Raw genomic sequence first — 21,344 nt, 5'->3', positions numbered from 1 at the left:
CCGGCACTGCCTTCTCACCCAGCGTGGTACTGAAAACAATACAGGAAAAGTAAAATGAGCGATGGGTGCTACAATCCCTACTCAAAGCCAGCTCACATGTCAGAAGGGAAGACAGAAGGCCTCAAAACTGTCCTCCGATGGGGAGACCATGCTAGGTGACAAAGCTGTCCTCTGATGGGGGGACCGTGCCAGGTGACAAAGCTGTCCTCTGATGGGGAGACCGTGCTAGGTGACAAAGCTGTCCTCATGGGGAGACCGTGCTAGGTGACAAAGCTGTCCTCTGATGCAGAGACTGTGCTAGGTGACAAAGCTGTCCTCTGATGGGGAGACTGTGCTAGGTGACAAAGCTGTCCTCTGATGGGGAGACTGTGCTAGGTGACAAAGCTGTCCTCTGATAGAGACCATGCCAGATGACAAAGCTGTCCTCTGATGGGGAGACTGCTAGGTGACAAAGCTGTCCTCATGGGGAGACTGTGGTAGGTGACAAAGCAGTCCTCTGATGGGGAGATTGTGCTAGGTGACAAAGCTGTCCTCATGGGGAGACTGTGCTAGGTGACAAAGCTGTCCTCTGATGGGGAGACCGTGCTAGGTGACAAAGCTGTCCTCATGGGGAGACCGTGCTAGGTGACAAAGCTGTCCTCATGGGGAGACCATGCCAGGTGACAAAGCTGTCCTCATGGGGAGACCATGCCAGGTGACAAAGCTGTCCTCATGGGGAGACCATGCCAGGTGACAAAACTGTCCTCCGATGGGGAGACCATGCTAGGTGACAAAGCTGTCCTCTGATGGGGAGACTGTGCTAGGTGACAAAGCTGTCCTCTGATGGGGAGACCGTGCTAGGTGACAAAGCTGTCCTCTGATGGGGAGACCGTGCTAGGTGACAAAGCTGTCCTCATGGGGAGACTGTGCTAGGTGACAAAGCTGTCCTCTGATGGGGAGACTGTGCCAGGACACTAAGCTGTCCTCTGATGGGGAGACTGTGCTAGGTGACAAAGCTGTCCTCTGATGGGGAGACTGTGCTAGGTGACAAAGCTGTCCTCTGATGGGGAGACTGTGCTAGGTGACAAAGCTGTCCTCTGATAGAGACCATGCCAGATGACAAAGCTGTCCTCTGATGGGGAGACTGTGCTAGGTGACAAAGCTGTCCTCATGGGGAGACTGTGGTAGGTGACAAAGCTGTCCTCTGATGGGGAGATTGTGCTAGGTGACAAAGCTGTCCTCATGGGGAGACTGTGCTAGGTGACAAAGCTGTCCTCTGATGGGGAGACCGTGCTAGGTGACAAAGCTGTCCTCATGGGGAGACCGTGCTAGGTGACAAAGCTGTCCTCATGGGGAGACCATGCCAGGTGACAAAGCTGTCCTCATGGGGAGACCATGCCAGGTGACAAAGCTGTCCTCATGGGGAGACCATGCCAGGTGACAAAGCTGTCCTCATGGGGAGACTGTGCTAGGTGACAAAGCTGTCCTCATGGGGAGACTGTGCTAGGTGACAAAGCTGTCCTCTGATGGGGAGACCGTGCTAGGTGACAAAGCTGTCCTCTGATGGGGAGACCGTGCTAGGTGACAAAGCTGTCCTCTGATGGGGAGACCGTGCTAGGTGACAAAGCTGTCCTCATGGGGAGACTGTGCTAGGTGACAAAGCTGTCCTCTGATGGGGAGACTGTGCCAGGACACTAAGCTGTCCTCTGATGGGGAGACTGTGGTAGGTGACAAAGCAGTCCTCTGATGGGGAGACCGTGCTAGGTGACAAAGCTGTCCTCTGATGGGGAGACCGTGCCAGGTGACAAAGCTGTCCTCTGATGGGGAGACCGTGCTAGGTGACAAAGCTGTCCTCTGATGCGGAGACCGTGCCAGGTGACAAAGCTGTCCTCTGATGGGGAGACCGTGCTAGGTGACAAAGCTGTCCTCTGATGGGGAGACTGTGCCAGGTGACAAAACTGCCCTCTGATGGGGAGACCGTGCTAGGTGACAAAGCTGTCCTCTGATGGGGAGACTGTGCCAGGTGACAAAGCTGTCCTCTGATGGGGAGACTGTGCTAGGTGACAAAGCTGTCCTCTGATGGGGAGACTGTGCTAGGTGACAAAGCTGTCCTCTGATGGGGAGACCGTGCTAGGTGACAAAGCTGTCCTCATGGGGAGACTGTGCTAGGTGACAAAGCTGTCCTCTGATGGGGAGACTGTGCCAGGACACTAAGCTGTCCTCTGATGGGGAGACTGTGCTAGGTGACAAAACTGCCCTCTGATGGGGAGACCGTGCTAGGTGACAAAGCTGTCCTCTGATGGGGAGACCGTGCCAGGTGACAAAGCTGTCCTCTGATGGGGAGACCGTGCTAGGTGACAAAGCTGTCCTCTGATGGGGAGACTGTGCCAGGTGACAAAACTGCCCTCTGATGGGGAGACCGTGCTAGGTGACAAAGCTGTCCTCTGATGGGGAGACTGTGCCAGGTGACAAAGCTGTCCTCTGATGGGGAGACTGTGCTAGGTGACAAAGCTGTCCTCTGATGGGGAGACTGTGCTAGGTGACAAAGCTGTCCTCTGATGGGGAGACCGTGCTAGGTGACAAAGCTGTCCTCTGATGGGGAGACCATGCCAGGTGACAAAGCTGTCCTCTGATGGGGAGACTGTGCTAGGTGACAAAGCTGTCCTCTGATGGGGAGACTGTGCCAGGTGACAAAGCTGTCCTCTGATGGGGAGACCGTGCCAAGTGACAAAGCTGTCCTCATGGGGAGACTGTGCCAGGACACTAAGCTGTTCTCTGATGGGAAGACTGTGCTAGGTGACAAAAGGAAACAGAGCACTGTGGCCGTGAGGCAGGGGTGACTCGTGACCCAGCCACATGGAACAGCTGGGCCGTGAAGGCTGGAGGGGACCCTGGAGGCCTGGGTGCCCACAGCGGGAAGCGGTCCCCACTGTGGCCGCCTGGCCCCCACAGCGTCCTTCCTTCCTGAGCACTGGGACACACAGTATTTCTGCTCACATTAGGCAATGGGCTCAACTTTAGAGCAAAATACATGATGCAGAACTGCTCCCAAGCACAAGCTCCTCTGTGAGTGCGCGGTGGTGCTTCCTGACACCCAGCGAATGGGCACGCGTTTGCTGCCGCACCCTATGGCCACTCCTGCTCCCGCCCCTCCTGGACAGCTGCCCCTCACCTACAGCATCCTCCCCTCTTCTCACGTTTGACTCCTGCGATGGGGCGGGGATGGGGGGTGAGGGCTGACCCAGCAGGCCGGGTCCCTGGAGGGTTCCGAGAGGATGGGATAGAAGAAGGGAGGAGACTCCAGACCCTGGAGGCGGCATGGGAACCAGGAACAGAAGCTGTGTGGAGGGAGCAGAGATAGGAGAGCCAGGGGAGCGAGAGCCAGGAGCAGCTGTTCTGTGGGTGATGAACAAAAACGCTGCAGTGACCCTGGGACCTGCAGGAGGCTCCCCGTGGACCTAGGGCCAGGGAGGCCAGGCTAGGTGGAGGCCCTGCCCCCGGGGACTCCATGCTCTTCCCCTGTCTCAGAGCCTGATGGTCCATTCTGTAACACCTAACACTCAGGAGCCAAGAGGATGGCCTTATTCCTTCGCTTCCTCCATCTAGCTCACTCCCTTGTCCACGTCATTTTTGGGAATGAAATGCACTGAATGAGAAGTCACCCCAGAAATCTCCTTCCAGAAGGTCAAGTCCAACCTGGGCTGCCGCTGCCCATCGGTGAGGACTCCCCACCGGCAGGGTGACCAGGGCCACTTCTTCTAGGGTCATGACACAGAGCAAGGCACTCAGGGTTACAGTCTTCATGATCAAGTTGTTTCCCGATGACTGCCTCCCAAGTAATGACTTGTCTGTGCTGGGTTCCCACTGAGAGCTGGCTGTCGGCGGTGCTGGCGGTGGTCTACCTCTGTTTCTGTAACGGAGTGTCATCAGTCAGCACTGCATGTGCTGGCTTCGATACTCCACAGCCACAGAACCCCAGGACCAGGCAGAAGAAGGTAAGCGGAGAGCTCAGCTGCACCTGTGCTTGGTTGGTTGCAGAGAGCACGTCCCCACAGACACTTCAAGGCTGCAGAGAGCTCTAGAAACCAAATCCCTGGAAACCAGCACACGCTGTGGCAGACATCAAGTCTCACCTGAGCAGAGGCCACTGTGCCGTCTCTTCAGGACAGGCTGGGTGGGGGGAGCGGTGTGGCAGTGATGATGTAGGTGGGCTCCTGGGCACAGGAGTGAGTGGGAAGGGCAGCCTGGTGTTCTGCCTCTCTTCCTGCCCCAGCCCTGGGATTTGTGGCAGAGCCTTGAGGGCAGAGAAGCTGAAGCCAGGAGCTGACTTCACACGAGATACAAAGAAACACCAGGGCCCCTGCAATATTGGGGTGGGTGGGAGTGGGAGAGTAGGCAGGGGCAGGATGGCACAATGGCAAGAGGGTTAGACACTGCATGGCTTGTTCCACAACCGGGGGGGGGTGGGGGGCAGTAGAAACAGGGTGGGGGTGGGGTGGGGGTGGGAGGGCCAGACAAGCCAGGACACAGGCTCCACGCTGTCTTCTAGAAGTTTTCAGAGCCAGGACAGCAACCAAGGAGGGAGCCAGAGACACAGTGGGCAAGAACTGCTCTTGAGCTACATGAGAACCCCAGAGGGGACCTGAAGAGGCTGCGTAATGCGACACTGAGGGCCCCAAGTCAGTGTGCTCAGTGAAGCTCTGCATCTGAACCCACGGAGGAACGTCCAGATTCCCTAGGGAGCAGGGCTGCCCTCCCTCAGCACCGCATCAGAATGGGGGTCCTGGTCCGTTACCCAGCACTCCACCTCGGCTCCTGTGTTCCCTCCCCCACGGCCATCTGGAAGTCCATTTGCAAAGCCCGTGCCACCCCAGTACTCTGCTTCCCTCTGCTCCAAGACAGACAAGAAGCATTGCTCTTGTGGGAAGTCAAGTCCCCTCCTCACCACGCAAAGAGCATTAGTTGTATTTGCTGGATTTCAATGCCCACTCTCTCTTTGGCCAGGGCTCCCTGTGCAATCCACAACATGTACAACCTGACCCAGCAGTGCAGACCAAGGTTTGGAATCTTCTCCCGCCACATGGCACATGTTGAAGAAAAAATAGCAGGAATAATTCTGCCCCAACAAGACACACACTGGCCCCATGGCCTATCCATCTCCCTCCCTCCCACAACAAATCGGGCAGGATGGACAGCTAGAGATGCAGCAGCCCTAAACTCAACGCGGTTACAAAGTATTAGACGCCTGAGCACACAGCAAAAATGAAATCTGCAGAGAATATTGTCCTAACAACTCAGACAATAAATAACTTTCCTAGGCATTATTTAGAGTGTTAGGATTCCCTAGGTTCCACATAGACGAGATATGGGCTTGGTTTTAGGTGCACAAGCTAAAAGCCTTGTTCAGGTAAGCAAATGAAATGCGAGGGGGTCGTTCCGCCAGCAAGGAGGGATGGTGCGTTAGAGTTGTCATTGTGGCCAGACTCTCGATGATAACTAGGACTCGTGGGCAGCCTTCCAATGTGTACGATGGATTTTGTTTTAAGGAGACAATCCCTTATCCTGCACCCAGACCCAAAGACCCCTCTCAGGATTACCACCAGCATTGATGGCATCTCTGTGGGAATTAGGAAAGGGTGCCCTTTCTGGGTGGAACTGGAGTCAATGGCAAACGACTTGTGCAGAGCAAAGAGGTATTCCAAGATGCACCACGTGGGCAGGTGTATGTGCTGGATTTCAATGCCGACCCTCTTGGCCAGGGCTCCTTGTACAACCTTACCCAGCAGCTCAGTCCAAGCTCTGGAATCTTCTCAGGCCACATGGTACATGTTGAAGAAAGAGAGCTAAATACAGCAGTACTTCTGCCCCAAGGAGACAGCTTGTGGACTGAGGGTCTCTGATCTCACTATCCCCACCTGCTCCAGTCCCCCTCAGCTACTGCCCACCCCGTGCACACTTACGAAGGAAACATCCCAGGTAAGAGCTGTTCTACGGGCAAAGCTGCTCAGTGAAGCAAACGTTAGCTTCCCATCTACTCTCGCCTGACTCCATCGTTTCTCGTACTGACCTGGGGCACAGCCTGCTCCAGTACACCAGCAGAATCGGTCACCCTGCTCCCTACCTACAGCCTTCTTCTTTCCCAAAAGGAGCTGCTGCTCCATCCTTTGCTGAGTATCCCTCCTTCAAGAAGCTGCCCTTCCGAGTGTCCAGGTTGTGCTCAGGGACCCCACCCCCCCCACCCCCTGCCTGCGTGCCTGGACTGTGGCCTGCGCTAGAAACATCCTACTGTGACTCCTGGTTTATGGGACACAAGCCACAAGAGGGCAGGAATAGGACCTTGCTCACCTCTGACCAAATCCCCAGCACCTCGCATAAAAGGTGTGTAGAATGAATGGCCTACGGCAGAAGAGTACTGACTGCGCAGTGTACTCGTTTCCTGGGCCTCTGTAACACAGCACCACAAACTGAGCGGCTGAGGACGAGAGCTTGCATTGTCTCACAGTTCCGGATGCCAGACGGCCGAAATCAAGATGGCAGCAGCAGGACCGTGCTCCTCGGGAAGGCACCAGGAATGCCCCGTCCTTGCCTCTCTCCTGGCTTTGGGCGGCCCCAGGCAGCCTTGGCTCGTAGCTGCTTCTCCCCAGCCCTCCACCGTGCCTGGCATTCTCCCTGTGTAGCTTTGTGTCATCTTCCTTCTGCACCTGTCTCTTTCTGGCTCCAATTTCCCCTTTCAATAGGGCCAAGTCAGATTGGACCCGTGGCCACCTAATGACTTCATTTTAACTTTCTTACCTCTATAAAGACCCTGTGTCCAATACCATTGCACTCTGAGTACTGAGGCTTAGGATTTCAGTATATCTTTTGGAAAACAAGGGGCCAGAAAGCATGTGCCTACGGTCTAGCCAGATCTTTAAGTGGGGAAGCTTACTTAATCTTTATGGAAACCCCACAAAGTAGGAAGCACCATTCCCATTATCCATGACATTAGGAAACTGAGGCTTCAACTAGAGGGCTCAGTCGTCTCTGCTGACTCCCATGATGACACCTGGTGAAGCCAGATTTAGCACCCGCGTGTACATGATTTCAACATGAGACAACAGCGCTGTGGTGGAGACAGGCATAGACTTGGGGCCCACTTCTGCCACCTAAACACCATGGACCCCCTTTCCTCATTTATTAGACAGGGACAAGGACACAACCTGTCTCTTCACACTGTTCTGATATAAAACAATCACCATATAAGGTGTAGCACAGGGATGGAAAAGAAGTTAACAATGCCATGTCGTGATAGCACTCTAACTAGGCCTTCCCAAGAAGTGGTGCCAGGGACAGCCCCAGAATTCAGTTAGAAAAGAACCTGAGTCTCTGGCTCGTCTCTGCGGAGGGCGAGACCTGCAAAGCAAACCCAGCCATCGTCTTGCATACAAAGAAGCCCTCAGCTTCCTCCTCAGCACCCCCACCTCCAGTCACTCTGCTCAGATACGACATTCTAGCAAAGCAGGAGTGCCCAGGGGCAGCTGCCGGCCTCCTGCTGCAGTGCCCACGGCACAGCTCTCCGCATCCAGCCCTTCTCATGTGTCCTACTGTACAAGCTCACAACAAGCGAACCACTGGGCTACTTTAACACAGCCACAATCACAGAAAGATGTCAAAGGTCCTTTCAGGCAAAGGGTACTTTAAGCAGGAGAAAAGCTGACTGTTGAGTCAGGGAAAACAAAAACACTATTTTTTAGGAAATATATTCAGTAACTAGGAACCTACAGTCCCAAAGTTCCCATCTAACCCAAGCTCCTCTTCCTTTTGTTTTTTTTTTTTTTTTTTTTTTTTTTGACAGGCAGAGTGGACAGTGAGAGAGAAAGACAGAGAGAAAGGTCTTCCTTTGCCGTTGGTTCACCCTCCAATGGCTGCCGCGGCTGGCGCGCTGTGGCCAGCGCACTGCGCTGATCCGAAGGCAGGAGCCAGGTGCTTCTCCTGGTCTCCCATGGGGTGCAGGGCCCAAGCACTTGGGCCATCCTCCACTGCACTCCCGGGCCACAGCAGAGAGCTGGCCTGGAAGAGGGGCAACCAGGACAGAATCCGGTGCACCGACCAGGACTAGAACCCGGTGTGCCGGCGCCACAAGGCTTTTGGCTTTTCGTTTTTCCTTCCTTCCCTCCCTTCCTCCTTAAAATGATGTAGACTTGGGAGCATGGTGCCAATGAAAAACAGAGGGACTGTCTCACTCCCATCACTTCCTAGCTCGTGCCCTTTGTCAAGCTACTTGCTGTAGGTCTCGGCTTCCTTGTCTGTAACACGAGGTAACAATTTCTGCTTTGCAGATCATTTCGTGGAATATGTCCCCTGTTGGTATTGGCAGGCACTCAATAAACACTTGCATTTCCTCTTCTATTTCCTTCTTTTGAGTCGTTTTTAATGGCATGCGTTAAAACAAGCACATGATTTTATTTTTATTTATTTATTTGAAAGGCACAGAGAGACAGATCGACAGAGCTCCCACATGCTGGTTCACTCCCCAGATGCCAGCAATGGTTCCCAGCCGGAGCTGAATGCAGGACTGGGGGAAGTCAATGCAGGTCTCCCACATGAGTGGCAGGAACCCATCGTCCACTGCCTCCCAGTGTTAGTCTTCCCAGGAAACTGGAGTCAGGAGCCAGAGCCAGGATGCAAACCCAAGCACTCCAATGTGGATGCACACACGCAGCCCTTAGGACAAAGGCCGGCCCCAGCACATAGTTATACAGAACATTAGAATGGCTTTAAATATAATCAAGAAAATGTGCAACTTGTCTTAAAAAAACCGAAGGGTCATCTTTGGAAGATGAAAAACTTAGGAGAGGGACCCCTGTGCTCACACAGTGGTGTGCACATGCTTGGCGTCTCATGTCGCCCACATGCTTCCAGCATGTGGAAGACTTCATTGGGAAAAACACAGAAAGGAGTTTATTCTCGGTTTATTTTCCTTAAGGGACAAGGAAGAGAAAATGAATTCATGGATGTTTTAATACTTGATGTGCCTTTCCCAATAATTCCACAGTTTTTACAAAGTGTGTACTATTGCACAAGTCTGTTCAGGCTTCTTTGATCTTGAAATACTGGCAGCCAGGATGCTATACTAGAAACTTGTTCAAAGGCATTCTTTAAATTTTTCTCCAAATGCCTTGTTCTTTGTAAGGGTGACAGTCCCTTTAACTGAGGCTGGGAACAGACTCAAATCTCCTAATAGGACAGGATCCTCTTATCCGAGAAACACAAAAGAGTAGTGGGTCCTCTTGGGCATCATAATATTTTAGAAGGTTTCTCTCCTCCCTCTCTCTCTCTCTTTGTGTATGTCTTTCTCTCTCTCTCTCTCTCTCTCTCTCTCTCTCACACACACACACACACACACACACACATGCACATACACAGGGAAAGAAGAGCAGGGATTTCTGAAGTGATGAATGCAAACAAACTGGTTCAAACACCCTAGAAAGAATGACATGGGGAGAAGACAACACTTTGTTGGGAATCTATGGCCTTGAACCCATTGACCTCAGCTCTTCAATTTAAAAACCACCACTACCCTGTGAAGTAAGACTATCCCCATTTAAATGCTTCTTTATAACAAGGTTCAAAGAGGTTAAATGAATTTACCATCATTGAAACTAACATCCCTCTAAACTAATATTTAGAACAACTGAAAGTAGAGCTATTCCTAATGGAATCACGCTTTAGATAAAGTGTACAGAGACCAGGTGTGTTTGTGTGGCGTGTGTGTGTGTGGGGGAACTGTCACCAGGGGTACAGAGTGAAGTGTGTGTGTGTGTGTGTGTGGTGAGCTGTCACCAGGGGTACGGAGTGAAGTGTGTGTGTGTGTGTGGTGAGCTGTCACCAGGGGTACGGAGTGAGGTGTGTGTGTGTGTGTGGTGTGTGTGGTGTGGGGGGGGGTGAGCTGTCACCAGGGGTACAGAGTGAAGTGCGGGGGGTGTGTGTGGTGAGCTGTCACCAGGGGTACAGAGTGAAGTGTGTGGGGTGTGTGTTAGTGTGTGGTGAGCTGTCACCAGGGATACAGAGTGAAGTGTGTATGTGTGGGGAGCAACTCGGACTAGACTAAGTTACTGGAATTAAGACTTATTCTATGCATCTGCTCTCCCACAATATGGCGCTGGGAGAGGAGTAAACAGCTTCTACGCAGCTGCCTCCAGTTCAACAAATAAACTGCAGGAGCTGCTCCTGATTGGAGGAGAGCAGCGTGCTTGGCGTGTGGGTAGCAGAGTTGGGATTGGTGGAAGAGGACTATAAAGGAGGAGAGAGACAACATGCACCAGGAACATCCGGATAACATCTGAGCAGCCCCCAAGAGAGCCGGCCGGCGGTGTGCCGCTCCCCCGCGGAAGTGGGGAAAGTGGCAGGGGGAGCCGCCCCTCCACGGAGGTGGAGGGATCGGCAGCCAACCCGGGAAGGACCAGCAGCAAACCCGGGAAGGGCCGAGCAGACAAAAGAACAGCACAGGGTCTAGTGTCGTTCCTCCACGAAGAGGAGGAGCGACATGTATGGTGTGTGGTGTGTGTGGTGAGCTGTCACCAGGCGTACGGAGTGAACAAGGCTGAGGATTTGGTGTGAGCACAGTATCTGCTCTCAGGGTCTGGACTGCGGTCAAAATGTTGGCAAGAATGCCTTCCTCTGGGAGCCTCCTTGCTCTCGCAGCTGCTGTGGCCTTCAGACTCTACCGCTGGAGTGTGCATTTGGCACAGAAGTTAAGACACTCGTTGGGGGTGGCTCTGCACAGCAAGTTGTCTCTGGTATTTCTGGTGGTACCTGAGCTAACACACCACTCACGTGCCTGGCTCCCGGCCCCCTCCTCTACCTGCAAGTGATTGCATCTCTGTGGCTTTTTCCCGTAGCCACATCTTCCTGAGTCTCTCCGGCCCCGGTCCACCTTGAAGGGCCCACCTGGATAACCCAAGGTCCATCTCCACGTCTGAAGGTCCTTACATTAATCCACCTGCAGGCAGCAGATGCCGCCAGGGTCTGGGAGGTGGACGTCTTAGGGACCACTAGTCTGCCTTCCCTGCTGCTTCACTGGGGCCGCCAGAGTGCCTGACTCAGCTGAGACCCTTCCCAGATTTACAAAACAAAATGAATCCCTTGTTAGATTAAAACAGCCAAGCTCTGTGCTACCAAGAAACAGCAAATTCCAGAGAATCCTGAGTTGTGAGCTGTCAGTCACACAGAGGCAACGGCTTCATCTGCGCTAGCAGGGTCAGTGTACGAGGTCTTTGTGTAATCAGAACATTAAACACAGAATAACCATGCGATCTGGCAGTTCCACTGAGGCATGGATACACGGAAGGATCAGAATGAGGGCTGTGAACAGATGTCGGTCCAGCCATGTTCATAGCAGCACAGTTCACAGCAGCCACAAAGGAAGGGCAACCCAGCGCCCATCGTGATGAATACAGACACAAAGGCAGCACATGCATAGATGAGTTATTGTTCAGCCTTTAAAAGGAAGGAGATTCTGACACACACCACACCCTGGGTGAGCTCTGACCTGATGCTCACAGAATCAGCCAGTCACAAACGGAAAACACTGTGTGGTTCCTCTTACATGAGGTGTCCAGAGGAGTCAAAGTCACGGGGACAGGAAGTAGAGTGGAGAGTGTCAGGGCTGGAGGAGAGGGGGAAAGGCACGTTGTTTTACAATGGGTAGATCTGCCAGAAAATAAAGTTCTGGAGGTGATGGCTGCCCAACAAAATGAACATCTATACCACTGAACTGTACTTGGCGAATACGGGGAGAGGTGCCTGGCGCAGAGGTTACGAGACCACTCGGGTGCCCACACCCCATATCAGAGTGCCAGGGTTCAAGTCCCAGCTCTGCTCTCCGTACCCATTTCCTGCTAACAGGCACCCTGGGAGGCGGCAGGCATCGGATCAAGTACTTGTGTCCCAGAACCTACACACTGGGTCAAGGACTTGGACCCAGGTGGGATATCTGGATTGAATTCCTAGCTCCCACCTTAGGCCTGGCCCAGCCCCAGCTGTTTTGGGCATTTGGGGAGTGAACCAGTAGATGGAAGATTCATTCTTTCTTTCTCTTTCTCTCTCTCTCTCTCTCTCTCTCTCCACCCCCACAATATCTCTACCTCTCAAATAACTTAATTTTTAAGTGGTTAAGATGGGGATATTTTATGTTATATATATTTTACCACAATAAATGTATTTGTGGGTTTTTCTTTTTCTGTTTCCACTAAGAGAAGGCACCCACAGAGCTCCAAATCTTAAGATTCAGACCATAAACCCAGACTGTGCACCTGCCAGTCTCCATGTCAAGCATGTGCCCCCGGATGCTTGAATGTCCCTGAAACATCCCAGTTTCTTGGCTGTGCCTCTGTCCTGGCCCCTCTCCTTGTTGGAAACAAGAACACACGCCTCTCTGGGGCAGCTCACCAGACCTGCCACAAGCCAACAGACGTGCAAATCCCTGGATGAGAGTAGAGTAACAGCCGGGCTCAGCCCCAAGAGTTCCCAGGTCCTCAGCAGCCTCCATGATGCAGGTGCCCGGGGTCCCCCCCTGCAGTCAATCAGCTCCTCGGAGAGGTACAAAGGGTCGGAGAGGAGGGCAAAGACCACTGCTCCAGTCAGCATTTTGCTACTGTAAAGAAATACCTGAGGGAGGCTACCCTTGAGTGAACAGGGGGCTACGTGGACTCACTGTTCTGGAAGAACAAGGGCCAAATGGCACAGAACAGGCTTGTATGAGGGCACCCCTTGCTGCACCCTACCATGGTGGAGCATTCGTGTCTGTGTTTCTAGCTCTCTCCTTAAAAAGTCAACACAGTTCAATCATGGAGCCTCCACCGTAATGACTTCATCAAATCACAACACTTCTTAAGAGCCCTGCCTCCAATCATCATGATTAGATTAAATGTCTGCCTTTTAGTCCCATAAACAGAATTGGGAGGGGGGAGTTGTTGTGGCACAGCCAATTAAGCTGCCTCTTGCAACAATGGCACCCCACATCTGTGAGCTGGTTGGAATTTTGGCTACTCTGCTTCCAATCCAGTTTCCTGCTAAAGCAGCTGGTTATGGCCCAAGGGCTTGGCCCCTGCCACCCACATGGGAGACCAGGATGGAGTTCCAGGCTCCTGGCTTCAGCCTGGCCCAGCACTGGTTGCTTCTACTACTTGGAGAATGAACCAACAGATGGAAGATATTTCTCTTTCTCTCTCTCTCTCTCTCCCATTCCCCGCAAGTCTGCATTTCAAATAATCTTTTCAGCAATTGAATTAATACAAGCATTTGAGGGGACAAAGATTCAAACCACAGAAACCATGTTCTGAGATGGGAACCGGTAACCCTTGAAGATGGTAAGTCTGTGGCTAAAGAGATGAGCCTGTAATAGACTAAACAACACCAGGGCACACAGAGAATGATCAACAAGAGGGAGCTCCTAACCTGACCCATTGGTATTGCTACCAAATGACTTGAGATATGCTCAAATCTCATCAAAAGTGTATGCTGATGTCTAGTTTACCACTGCTATGGCAAAATACCCAGTCTGGGTATTTCACATAAACAGGTTTATTTAGCTCAAGTTTTGGAAGGTCCAAGAGCGTGACAGCAGCTTTTTCCTGACTCTGGTGAGGGCTTCATGGAGGATGACTTCACAATGGTGGGCGGAGCAAGGGTGATCACAGGACAGGACAGGATCACAAGACAAGACAGGAAGCCAGAGAGCAGGGAGGGCCAGTCTTGCTCTTTTGTCCTGGGAACGAGTCAGGGTTTCATGAGAGCTGCACTAAACCCTTCCTCGAATCGTGCCCTCAGTAACCTAATGACTTCTCCCTAAGCTCCACCTCTTCTAAGTCCCACCCCTCTCAACATCAGCTTACTGCAACCAAGCCTCCCAGGCACAAATCCCTGGGAGATACACTCAGGCCACACACAAACCAGAGCAGCTGTGCATAGCATCAAACTCAAGAATAACAGACCTCAATGAAGCCCTTTCTCACCCAAGTGGTCCTTTTCCAGGAAGTTTAGGAAAAGAGCATCAACAGGATCAAATCTATGTCTCGGGCCCACGTGAGACTTCCCATCCACCTGGCAAGTAGGATTAAACTCTTGTCCCAACACCAGGGTCTCCATCTCGAGGGCTGAATTATTTCAGGTATCTCTTTGTCGTGCTCATCCTGTAACTCCAAGCACTCCAGTCCCCTGACAGCTACATTCCTCTCAGCATCTAAATGAACTCAGGATTCTCCATCTAACAGCAGGCCTCTCCCAGATCTGTCAGATGAGCCACTTCTTCTGATTCTGCTTATTACAGGGAGAAATGATAAAAATTTAATTTCTAAATGTATCAGCCCAAGAGTAAAGTCCTCCCTGATGAAGCACCCGAGTTCTAGTCAATTCCTTAAACGTGTAAGTGCTGGCCTCTTTTTTATCTGCAAAGTAAAAATGAGGTCAAACTTTAGTTTGCAAAGAATGATTGAGTGTTGGGGGGAAAAAAACTTCATGAATTATACATTTGAGTAAACACAAGTTAGACCCTTCATTTATTTTACAAGTGTCACTGGATTTTAAATTTACACCACCAGTCAGGTAGGAAAAGAAAGTGTAGATTTTTTTAGTTTGGGTCTGTAACCGGTTCAGTCTTCCTGCTGAGCACCCATTTATCAGGTGGCAGAGGAAAGACAATAAATTCACAGAACAGTTTCAACTTTATTTAGATGCAGTCAGGTAAGCGGCCCCTTTGGTGGTCATTTTTGAGGAAATGCTACATCCACGCCCTTTGTCCATGCCCGTTCCTTCCAAGATCCTATCTCATGTGCAGGGGAGGCAGGTGCCTGCGACCTCATGGTGAGAACGTGAGGCTATGTGGGGACCCAAGGATTACCCTCAGCCCTGACTTGTCTCGGCCAGTCTGGTCCAGAGGCTGAGTTGACCTGATCCTGTCTGTTGGATCAGCCAGCCCGCTGCTGGTGCCCGCGCCTCACATACACGTGGCCATTCTCTCCCAGTGGGATCTGCTGCTGACCCCGTCTCCTCACAGCGCTCAGTGGTCAATGGGTCACTGAGTCTCAGTCCCTGTCCTGGCTCTGTGGGGCTGCCCCTCACCTTCCCACAACTGGCCTCAGAACAGACTCGGGGGCTTTCCACTCGGCATGAGTGAAAAGCAACGTAGGGACAACAGAGTTGAGTACATGCACTCTGTCCAGCCTTGCCTACCGCCATCCGTCTCAGTCCATTCTGTTTCCGTAACAGGATACCTGATGCTGACTAATGCATAAGCATATCTGTTTGGTGAGGACCCCCAGCTGCATCAGCACACGGTGGGGAAGCAGGCATGTGGAAGGGAGGGAGAGGCCACAAGGGAGCAGTGGAGGCAAGAGAGTGAGCTGAGAAAGCCACACACCCTCGCTGTGAGCAGTCCAGTCCTCAGACACCTGATGTACTCCCACAAGGCAGGCACGAATCCCTTCCGGGGGGGGTACCCCAACACCTAATCGTCTCCCACTGGGACCCACTTCCCAAAGGTTCCACCACTCTCACACCTGTACAGCGAAGACCAAGCCTCGAGCACAGAACCTCTGGGAGACAAACCATATCCAACCACAGCATCTGACCGCGGAGGGTCACTTCCCGCCGGGGGGGAGTCTGCACAGGGAGTTCTCCAGCCCTCTCTCCACCACTGCCTTCTCTTTATTGGATCTGCCCCTCAGTGTTGTGCTGGAGCCTGAATGGTGGACTCTATAATGTGTTACAGTGTTTGCCTGTTACTACAGTGTAACCATCCCACTATGTTCAGTCTGAACCCCCCAGCTATTTAGTAGTCAGATTGTAAAATCTCTTGAAATTCTAACAGTCAATTTGCAAGAACTGACACAAGTCAGCACCAACACTGCCATCTGACAGTCTCAGTCCTCACGGGATGAAGACAGACCTTGCAACGAGCTTCCCGCTGTTTACCTCTCCTGCCTCTTTCTTTCTCCCTATATTTTTTCTCATTATCTTCTAGGATGAGAATTGATGGGTTTTCCCTCTTTTTTCTACCCACACCAGTAAGCCGCAGAGCCAAGACATGCATCTTCTGCACCCGAAGGCATAAAATAGGATCTGAGCCCCATAGCTTGGTCCCTAAGAGGCTAAATAGGAATTTAAAATATGAGAAAATGTTTTCCTCTTCCAAATCCTACTGCTAGGCTGTTGGAGCTGATTTTGAATGTCCGAAGCTGAACGTGTCCTCTTACTCACGCTGAATCATTTCTACTGATCTGTCTTCACGTTTACTAGTGCTTTCCCCAGTCAAATCCATGAAGCCCACTTAGCTTTCTAAAAATTTGGTTACTGTATTTTTCACATCTAAAATTCCCATTTAGGAATGGGCATTTGGCACAGCAGTTTAGACACCATCTGAGACACCTACATCCCATATCAGGGTGCTCGGCTTTCAATCTGAATGCCCCGGGAGCTGGCAGGTGATGCTCAGGTAGCAGGTCCCCACCACCCCTGCTATGGTTTCCACTCACTGCCCTCGGCTGCTTTGCTGGGACTTCCTGTCTTTCCAGTGACTTCGAGAGGAATCGCCATGACTTCTCGGGGCTTGTTTATACTGCCCTGAGCCCTGGTCAGGTAATTTCAGCATCTGGGACACCCTGGCTCTGGTGTTTGCTCTGAGTTTCTATTTTTGGTTTTTCTTTTTCTTTTTTTTTTTTTTTTTTTTTAAATATTTTTTTTATTTATTTATTTTTTTTTATTTTTTTTATTTTTTGACAGGCAGAGTGGACAGTGAGAGAGAGAGACAGAGAGAAAGGTCTTCCTTTTGCCGTTGATTCACCCTCCAATGGCCGCCGCGGCTGGCGCGCTGCGGCCGGCACACCGCGCTGATCCGATGGCAGGAGCCAGGAGCCAGGTGCTTTTCCTGGTCTCCCATGGGGTGCAGGGCCCAAGCACCTGGGCCATCCTCCACTGCACTCCCTGGCCACAGCAGAGGGCTGGCCTGGAAGAGGGGCAACCGGGACAGAATCCGGTGCCCCGGTTTTTCTTTTTCTTTTTAACTGCACAAGTTAAGATTTTCCTGGTTCTTTGTGTGCCAACTAATTTCAAATGGTTTCTTGGATATTATATTTTTAGACTCTATTTCTTATTTAAACTCTAGGAATTGTTGATATTTTCTCTTTTAAAAAAGATGCATTTACTTATTTGAATGATAGAGAGCAAGAGGGAAGGACAAGAGAGGTATCCTCCATCTGCTGGTTCACTTCCCAGGTGTCTGCAACAGCTGAGGCTGGGCCAGGCTGCAGCCAGGAGCCTGAACTCCCTCTGGGTTTCCCATGCAGGTGGCAGGGCCCCAAGTATCTGAGTCAACGTCCACTGCCTTCCCAGACACATTAGCAGCAGCTGGATGGGAAGCTACCTGTGCTCTGATACGGGATGCCAGCATCGCAGTGGTCTAACCCGCGGTGCCACCATGCCATCCCCTACCCACGGGGCTTCAATATCAGTTCTGTTTTCAAAGCGTTTGTGCTACTCAACTGTGTTGCACACGCAAGCCACCAGCTGCAGGCCTGGGTTTATGGTTTATTTCATAGTTCTGTTCTTATAGTCTTTGATGCTCCATTTATAGTGAGAGTCACACATGTGCAGCTTGGGGAGGGGTGAACCCAGGGGTTCATAAACGGTTTTATGAGGCTGATTTTCTGAGCTCCTCCTTCTCCACAATTTCACCAGTATTTTCGGGTCCCCTGGGGCTCCCTTTCTCAGTCTTCAGCAAGAAAGCTAGGACTTTAACTACCTCACTCTGCTACACACTTGTTGTATTTGAGCCCTGTCTACTATCAAACAAGAAAAAAAAATGTTTTTAAAGTAACAGAGTTCAGCCTAGCCTCTTAGATCACAGCTCCTTCAACTGGAAGGGAAGTTTCCCTCCCTCGGAACTTTTTCAAAGATTTACTTACTTGAAAATCAGACAGAGCTCTTCCACCTGCTGCTGGTCCGGAATGCAGCCAGGAGCAGCAACTCCACTCAGTCTCCCGCATGGGCCAGCCTCCACTGCTTCCCAGGTGCGTTAGCAGGTCACCGGATCGCAAGCGGAGCAGCTGCGACTCACACCAGCACTCTGACATGGGACGGGGCATCCCGAGCAGTGGTGCAGCCCACTGCACCACGGCCTCCACTCCTGCCTCATGATTTTACATTCCTGTGAGTGCCCATTACGCCACCGTCCCTACCGCCACCTCAGAACTGCTTGGGGACTGGCATCCAAGAGGAAGAGGAGAAAGGGGACACTGGAAATGTTCCCTACTCTTTCTTGGCATCAGGAGACCTCTTCCACTCCTCAACCCTGAACCAGAAGGCTTCTCCTGGATTTTTCTCTCTGCCAATGCCCCCTTCCAGGTCTTGGCCCAGGCTGAATCCAGGAAACACTAAAGGAGGGGAAACACGACAGCTCACTACTGGCTCAGCAGGACGTACAGTCTAGTCTTCTCCCCCAACACACCTGCTGCACGTACTTCCCAGAGTCCTCCCTCAGCCACTCCATGCACCCCGCCCAGGGCTGACGGAAGACTTCAGTGGGTGGCACGGGAACAGCGCATCTGATCCATCTTATGTGGAACCAGAACCCCATGATGCAATCAAGGGAACTTCCTAAAGTATAAATCTGGTCGGGTCACTGCTCAGTCTTCACGGCTGCCCTCATCCATCGGTGCCGCCAGCCGTTCGGCGCTCCGGCCTCTCCAGCTCCCATCATCCCAGCCTTGCACTCTAGGCAGCAGCAACCCTGAGCCGGATGGGCAGCGCTCTCCCAGCCTCCATGCGGCTCCCTTGCCTCACGGGCTTCTCCCATGTTGCCCGGGTACTTTCCCCAGGTCTCAGTAGAGATGAAGCTCTCCCTGGGAAACCGTCTGTCACCCACATGAATGGCTCACTTTGCCTACTGTGAGCTCCCACTGCCTCCGATGACAGCACCTGGCCACCGCCTGCTCCCCGGTCCGTGGGCCTTTCTGCCTGCCCCACCTCCTAGGAAGGTGCCGTGCTTTGACCAAGGCGACCTGGTGTGCTTCATGCTGCAGTAACAGAGTACCTGAGCCTGAGCAATCTGTGAGGAGCCAAGGTCTGCTTCTTGGAGTTCTGGAGGACTGAGGGCCCCAACTCTGTGGAGAGCCTTTACGTCGTGTCATCCCACACCGGAAGGAAAAAGGGTGGGGGAGGACGGGGAAGAGGGGAGAGGGCCAAGTGCAGCCTCTTCTCAGCAACCTGCTCCCGTGGTAACGGACCCGCCTCCAGGACGACAGCATCCATCCTCCCGTGGACCCAGTCACCTCTCAGCACTGCTGCCTTCACGTGAACTCCGGGGGACACAGCGGAGCCACAGCAGTGTCTGGCACAGAGCGGGTTCTCCACGGCTAACTGTGGAACTGAACCCTGTGGGCACCAGCAGTGCTCCTGGGAAGATTTCCTACCTCAAAACTCCCGCCTCCTGGGTCGAGATCCCCGACAACTGCCCGTCGTTGGTTCTTGGGGGTGATGACACCTGCCCTGCCCCCAACCCTCACCGTCTGAGCCACCAGATCCCCAGCCTATCCTCTGAACCACATGGCTGAGCACTGCTCCCTGAAATGAGCGCCCTGGACCCGTCACCACCTGTGGAACTGAATGGTCTCCATGCCCACAGCACCTCCCTTGTTGGATCCACTCATAACCACAGACGCTGACAAAGTGGACCAGGATTTCACGGCTCACTTTACCTCCCTGCCAGACCTGCCAGCCTACACCAGCGCCTACCTAAAAGCCATCTAATATGCAAGCCCTAGATAAAATCTGAAAGTTTCTAGGAGCCACATTTTTAGAAAGAGAAAAAGAAAACAGTTGAAATTAATTCAACAATATATTTTAATTATAGCACAGTAGAGTAACTATTGCTGAGAGCCATTATGTACTTCAACATATCTACCATGGAGGATCTTAAATATTTCTAACACATGAAAAAATGATAAATGTTTGAAATGAGGGATACACCAATTACCCTGACCTGATCATCATACAATGTATACATGGACTGAAATCACACTGTACCCCATAAATATATACAATTATTATGTTCTTTAAAAATAATAAAAATATATTTACCTAACTTAGTTATCCAAAATATTATGACACATAATCAGCATTTTTAAAAAATGCTTAGCAAGATTTTCTACATTCTGCCATTACACATTGTAATCAACTCTCCACAATAAAATATAAAGAAAAGATTCTAAAGTGTGCATGAGAGAAACGCTACATTACATTCAGAGGATCTCCAATTAGACTCACAGCTGACTTTTCATCAGAAACCTTTCAGGTTAGGAGAGAATGGCGAGATATATTCCAAGTCTTAAGAGAAAAAAAAACTGTCAACCCAGAATACTGTACCCTGCAAATCTATCATTTATGAATGAAGGTGAAAAATAAAGACCTTCCATAACAAACAGAAATTGAAAGGATTTGTTACCACCTATCCATCCTTGCAAAAGATGCTTAAGGATGTGCTGCACACAGAAACATGGTTATCACTAAGAAAGAAGGTAAAGGAAGAAAATCTTCCAGTAAAAGTACAAAGGAAATCCAAAGTAAAAAATAGGGAGTATTTATGGAAAGATGGCAGGGCAAAGTCATTACTTATCAATAGTCACCTTGAATGTAAATGGCCACAGCTCTCCAGTTAAAAGACACAGACTGGCTGAATGGATTAAAAAACAAAACCCATTTATTTGCTGCCTACAAGAAACACATCTCAACAACAAAGATACTCAAAGACTAAAAGTGAAAGGATGGGAAAAGATTCCATGCTAGCAGAAACCAAAAAAGAGCTGGTATAGCCATCCTAATATCAGACAAAATAGACTTTAACAAAAAAACTGTTAAGAGACAAAGAAGGGCACTAAGTAATGATTAAGGGATCAATTCAACAGGAAGATATAACTATTATACATGTATATGCACCTAATTACAGGTCACCTGGATATTTTTAAAAAAGGTTAATAGATTTAAAGGGAGGCATAGACTCCAATACAGTAGTTATGGGGGACTTCAATACCCCACTTTCAGCAATGGACAGATCAACCAGACAGAAAATAAGCAAGGAAACAACAAAGTTAATCGACACTATAGACCAAACGGATCTAATGGATATCTGCAGAACTTTCCATCCTATGGTCAAAAACACATATTCTTCTCACCAATGCATGGAACTTTCTCTAGGATTGATCATATGCTAGGCCATAAAGTAAGTCTTAATCATACCATGGATCTTCTCTGACCACAATGGAATGAAGCTGGAAACCAGCAACTCAGGAATCTCTAGAACATATGCAAACACATGAATATGCTCCTGAATAAAC

At 51.0% G+C, this 21,344-nt stretch overlaps 1 long non-coding RNA gene across 3 annotated transcripts in view; it reads right to left on the bottom strand.

The window, feature by feature from the left end:
• The window catches only part of LOC149126843 (uncharacterized), a 70,907-nt gene that overhangs the window by 39,838 nt on the left and 9,725 nt on the right, over positions 1-21,344 (bottom strand). The window lies entirely within an intron of this gene.

Source organism: Oryctolagus cuniculus, chromosome 5 (assembly GCF_051225735.1).
Source record: "Oryctolagus cuniculus isolate XC-2025 breed Fujian yellow rabbit chromosome 5, ASM5122573v1, whole genome shotgun sequence".
NCBI lineage: Eukaryota > Metazoa > Chordata > Mammalia > Lagomorpha > Leporidae > Oryctolagus > Oryctolagus cuniculus.
This window is presented reverse-complemented; position numbering and strand designations above follow the sequence as displayed.